The following is a 6,000-nucleotide window of genomic DNA, read 5'->3' as shown; positions in this document are numbered from 1 at the left end:
ACACATTTTGGCCCGTGAAGTGCGAGGAGTGGCAGTTGTCACCTTTTTTTTTTTTTTAATTGGTGTTCAATTTGCCAGCATATAGCACGTCACCCAGTGCACGTCATAGTTTAAATGGATTCGGAGAAGAGCGCAGTAGAAGCGTTCGCTAGTCTTCCCAGGGGTCCCAGGGTCGTGGCCGCAGACTCCCATGGTGGCCTTTGGCCCTTAGGAGGACGAAAGTGGGCAGCGAGTGCGTCACAGGGGTCGGGACCCCAAGCTGGGACGGAGACCTGGATAGGGCACACGTCAGGCTGTCACAGGCCAAAAGCAAGGGAAGGGAGCACGAGGGGGCTCCAGCGCGGGAGCGATGGGGGGCCGGCCCAGGAGGCCCGGGGAGCACCAGGGAGACCCCGAGGCCCTTGCAGGCCAGTGGGCTCCGTCCTGCCACTCGGTCTCCTGGTCGGTGCCAGGCAGGCGACACGAAGCCCTCCTGGGCCGCGCCGCCACCAGGGTGCTGGCCCACCTCTGGGTCGTGCCACACAGGCAGGTGGCCGTCCTCCCCGTCGTCCCTCCACGGACAACTGGGGGCAGGTGCACCCCTGTCCCGGAGTCCGACAAGACGACACCCTTACCAGAGAGACCTCGGCTCCCGGACGCCGGGCCCGTGGAGGGGAGAGGCCCAGCCCGGCCCCAGAATGGCCCAGTCCCTTCGTAGCTCAGCTGTCACCCTGTCACCACGTCAGCCACGCAGGCTTACTGAGGCTTTTCTTTTTTTTAAAGATTTTGTTTATTTACTCACGAGAGACACAGAGAGAGGCAGAGACCCAGGCAGAGGGAGAAGCAGGCTCCACGCAGGGGCCCGATACGGGACTCGATCCCGGGACCCTGGGGTCACGGCCTGGGCTGAAGGCTGCGCTAACTCGCTGAGCCACCCAGGGGTCCCCGGCTTACTGAGGCCACATTCACGGGGACTACGACACTAGGCCCGACTGAAAAGCAGAAACAGCCACGAGGAATAAACGCGGAGGACGGATCCTGACGGCACGTGGCTTCACCTGCGCGTGCGTCCAGGCAGTAACCCCAGGCCTGTAGGCCTCTGGCGTCTACGCAGCCTGAGTCCCTCCGGGGTGGGGGCCCTTGCTGACCTGCTGCATTAGCCCCATGTCCCCTGGTGCCTTCCCCTGCTCCCTGGAACTTTAGCGGCAAGGCGGGCACTGCCGTGGCGTGCCACCAGAAGCCACCCTCCCAGGCTCCAGACCGGTGGGCTTTCCCACCACGTAACAACAGAGAGACGGGAAAGCACGCTCTGTCAAAGCGGACAAAACACACAAGGCGTTGGGGCCTGAGTACGTGATGACAAGACGGTTGAACTCCCAGTACGTGCATTGGCACCGGCACCTCGCAAAACTGGCTTTAAAATAGAATCATGCAAAAAAAAAAAAAAAAAAAAGCAACCACAGAGAATCGCCAAGAAGCGGTCTAGGATGTCAACCCTGTAGGGATTTTAGGAAATGTCCAAAAATGTACAAATTCTATTAAAAAGAATACGGCAAAAATTTCAGTGGGAACACAAGCGCTGTCATCGGCTCCGTGTAACCGCATGTGTGAGGTCTAGCGACCCGGTTCTGTAACAAGGTATACGAGAGCTAATTCCAAGTTTATTCCTCTCCTTCAGGGACATACAGCAACGTTGCCGTCATGTCTGCTACTCAAGACGCTACCAGCCGCTCCCCGGCTCCACAGGCCTCGCCGCACACAGACATCCCCGGCACCTGCTGTCTGACGCTGTTTGGGTCCAAATGCTTTAGGACCAGCAGAACTTTCTCTCTGTGTGTTTTAGGTTGTTGTTTGGGGCCGCTGGGTGGCCCAGGGGTTGAGCATCAGCCTTGGGTCATGATCCCAGGGTCCTGGGATCGAGTCCTGCATCAGGCTCCCTGCTCAGCAGGGCGTCCGCCTCTCCCGCTGCCCCTCTCACCACTCGTGCTCTCTCTCTCTCTCTCCTAAATAAATAAATAAATAAATAAATAAATAAATAAATAAATAAATCAATCTTTAAGTTCTTCTTTAGTTCCAAGGTTTTCTAACTTGCCTAGGATTTCTGGATATTCATAATCCGCCCACCCCCCGCCCCCAGTAGAGATACCACAAAGCCGCCCCCTTGCCTGACCTGTACAACTCAAGGTCTTCCGAGCACGTGGACCTCACCAGCCGGACTCCCTTCCTGACGAGGGCCTGCACCACGAGCCAGGCTCCTCAGGGAGAAGCCACTACTCCCCGTGTCCCCTGGAGCCCAGGCTGGGTTTGAATCAGGAAACCCTGGCCCGGGCCTCTCGGGGTTTCTGAGGCAATGGTGACAGGGGAGGTGAGAGAGGAGGTGACAGGGGAGGTGACAGGGAAGGCTGGCCAAGAAATAAGCTGCCCCTTGAAGCCACCACAACTGCCCCTATTATTGTTATTCTAGAGGCTTTGTTCATCGCAGATAAAGCCTGGTCAACTCTTTAACTACTAATCCATTGCTCAATTTATCATCTTCTATAGAGGCTACTTTTTTTTAAAAGATTTTATTTATTTATTCATGAGAGATACAGAGAGAGAGAGAGAGAGAGAGAGAGAGAGGCAGAGACACAGGCAGAGGGAGATGCAGGGTCTGCCCAGGGAGCCTGATGTGGGACTCGATCCCGGGACCCTGGGGTCACGCCTTGGGCTGAAGGTGGATGCTAAACTGCTGAGCCACCCAGGCGTCCCTGTAGAGGCTCCTTGTAGCCTAGGAGGTAGTGGGATAAAATAGCACTGGATGTCTATACCATGACCTACTATTTTTTTTTTTTTAAGATTTTATTTGTTTACTCACAAGAGACCCACAGAGAGAGGCAGAGACACAGGTAGAGGGAAAAGAAGGCTCTATGCAGGGAGCCCGATGAGGGCCTCTATCCCTGGACCCTGGGGTCACGCCCTGAGCCAGAGGCAGACACTCCACTGCTGAGCCACCCAGGCATCCACCCCCCCTTTTTTATATGTAGACTCCACACCCAGCATGGAGCACAGCGCAGGGCTTGAACTCAGGACCCTGAGATCAAGACCTGAGCTGAGATCACGAGTCAGACACTGAAGCGACTGAGCCCGCCGGGAGGCCCTAGGATGGCCTCCCCCTGAATACAGTTGTCAAATGTTCCTTTGACCCGAATAATGTCATCCCTGGGATCCATCGGGAAGAGCTCCCGCGTGGAAGTCCGTGGACTGGAGTCCTCAGGGGGCCCAAACCAAACATCTCCTTTTGCTGTCCTCTCCACGCCCCTTCCCACGCATCCCTTCTGTGACAGGGTCCCCAGCCTCCTCCTCTCCAGCTCAGTCTCCACATTCGCCCCGGGGAGGGGATTCGGGGAACGCTGAGCACCGGATACTCTCCATTCCCCTTTACCGTCCTTACGTGTGAATAGGAGATTAATTTTCATTCAGTCAAATGTTAAATTTTATATGAAACCATCAAGCCAGGGTGTATGGAAGCAACTTTGGGACACAGTCTCCTTAGGTAAATCATTCAGCAGCGAAATAAATAAATAAATAAATAAATAAATAAATAAATAAATAAATAAATTGAAGTTAGTTTTTCTTCATCTTCTAGAAGTAAATCCCTTCTTTTAGTAATCCCTCTGATTCCTATTCCTTTGAATACATGATTTTTAGCTTATAGAACCTGAAAATACCGCCCTACTCGATGCATCAGGGTAATTATTCAGGGAGGAACCAGGGGGTCTAGAGAGTCTTTAATACAGAATTTCCCGGAGCCTCACTGCTTTGGCAGGTCCCACTTGGAGTTTAGAGGAGGCAGCCAAGCAAGAAGGACGCGTCTTAACCGCCCCAGGGCCGAATGCACACCCGAGGTAAGGTCAGAGGTTAAGCGATGCCTGGGGAGCCGGCACCCAGGGCCGGGGGCTTAGAGGCCCAGAGCGGGGCAGGGGGAGCCAGGCTGGGGGAGGCGGCGCGGCCTGGGGACCGAAAGGGCGTGGAGTGTCCCACGCTGGGTCCAAGATGCCACCAGTTGCCAGAGGGCCCGTTCTCAGTGTCACTAAGAACACGGACAGGCCGCTGGGCGTGAGACACACGGGGCGCGCCGGGTGTCCCAGGGACAAAATCGTGCATCTTGCAGGGCTGGGACGGGAGGTCCCCTCAGTGGGGGGAAGGGAACAAAGAAAATGTGCACAGTTCAGAGGGAATAGGACAGTTCGCCCGAAAAGCAGGTTCCGGCAAGGGCCACAGACGACAGCGTGGGGCCACCCCGCATGGGGACCCCCCGGGGGCAGCGAGCTCCGAGCACCCCCTTCCGGAGGGCGGCAGGGGCCGGGGCAGTGCCACCTATGCCGCGTGGCAGGGGTGCGGCGGCTCCCCGGGCCTCCCTACGGTACTGCTGCCCGGCCACCCGCGGCGGCCTGTTGGGGGGCCAAGGGGAACGAGCCCGCGGGCCCCTGCTCCAAGCCCAGAGGCCACCAGGAGGGCGCACCCACGGCGGCTGAGCAGCAGCAGACCGCTCAGCGCAGCCCGGGTGGGCTCGGGGGCCACCGCCCTGGCCTCCCACTTCGGGGGCTCCCTGAGGGCGGCAGGTGGGAAGGGGTGTCACCCCGGTCCGCAGGCCCAGAAGAGGGGCAGGCGGGGCCTGGGCTCCAGGCCCGGTGGGGGTGGCGCCTTCCTGCTAGGCCAGGCCTGGCTGCTGGCTTCCACGGCCTCTGGGACCATTGGGGGTGGGGGGGACCTCAGAAGCACTGGGCCGCTCTCATCCGGAGGAAGACGTCGGCAGCAGGTGCACGGGCATCCCGCAGGGCTCCGTGCTTCCCAAGCCCGGACGCGTCCTTCCTCTTCGTGCTCCTTGGGGACCCTGCAGCCAGAGACCGGGTCCCGGGCGCCACTGGAGGTTGGGGTGCTGGCCTCCGTGGTCCCAGGCCCTCAGTGCACCTGGGGACTGCAGGCACACCTGCTGGGCCGCCACCAGGTCACGGATTTCGTGCCACGATTTCTTTTCCTTTGGGGCCGAGGTCCGGCCACGCTGTCCCTCGGAGGAATGAGGACGCGGGCAGGGGGACAGTGGTCAGGGGCACAGCTCCCGAGGACCGGGGGGCCCTGAGACGGTCGCCACGGTCGCCACGGTCGGAGGGTCTACGGCTAGGGTTTGGGGTTCCTTTTAGAACTTTACTTATATATTTGGCAGAGGATGAGAGGGCACAAGCCGGGGCAGCAGCAGCAGGAGAGGCAGGGCCCCCGCGGGGCTGGGCCCCAGGACCCCGGCACCCCGGCACCCCACCCGGGAGGCTGACGCAACCCTGAGCCACTGGCTGCTGCCCGGCCTGGGAGTCTTCACGAGCTCGTTGGTGGGCTGTCTTCATCCAATTAACCCCCAGGCACCCGTCACCTGTCAGACTGTTATCCCGGGCTCATCAGCTGCAGGGAGCTGCAGGCGGGGCAGGGTGGAGGGCGCCCTGGGCGCCGCGGAGGGCGGTGGGGCTTCTCCCTTTAAGGGCAGTTTGCTCTTTGGCTGGAGGGCGCTGCCCCTGCCTGCCTTTCCTCCACTAGTCCCTGCTAGTTAGACACTAAGGAGGTGGGACCCAGTGGTTTGTGTTTGAACCAGCCCTCCAGGTAATTCTTTTTTTTTTCTCCAAGTTTTTATTTAAATTCCAGTTAGTTAACACACAATGTGGTACTAGTTTCAGGTGTAGGATTTAGCGATTCATCACTGCCAACACCCGGTGCTCATCAGAGGGCCCTTCTAACCCCCATCACGTGGTCAATCCATCCCCCGCCTGCCTCCCTTCCAGCTTGTTCCCTATAATCTGTTCCTTGGTTTCCCTCTCCCCTCCTGTGTTTGTTTCTTAAATTCCACATAAGGTATTTGTCTTTCTCTAACTGACTTACTTAGCATAGGACCCTCTAGCTCCATCGACATCGTTGCAAATGGCCAGATTTCATTCGTTTTGATGCTGAGTAATATTCAACTATACATAATATATAATAATATATTCATTATATAGA

The sequence above is a fragment of the Vulpes vulpes genome, chromosome 13 (genome assembly GCF_048418805.1).
Source record: "Vulpes vulpes isolate BD-2025 chromosome 13, VulVul3, whole genome shotgun sequence".
In the NCBI taxonomy this organism is placed as follows: Eukaryota; Metazoa; Chordata; class Mammalia; order Carnivora; family Canidae; genus Vulpes; species Vulpes vulpes.
The sequence above is the reverse complement of the archived record's forward strand: the minus strand, read 5'-3'. Positions refer to the sequence as shown.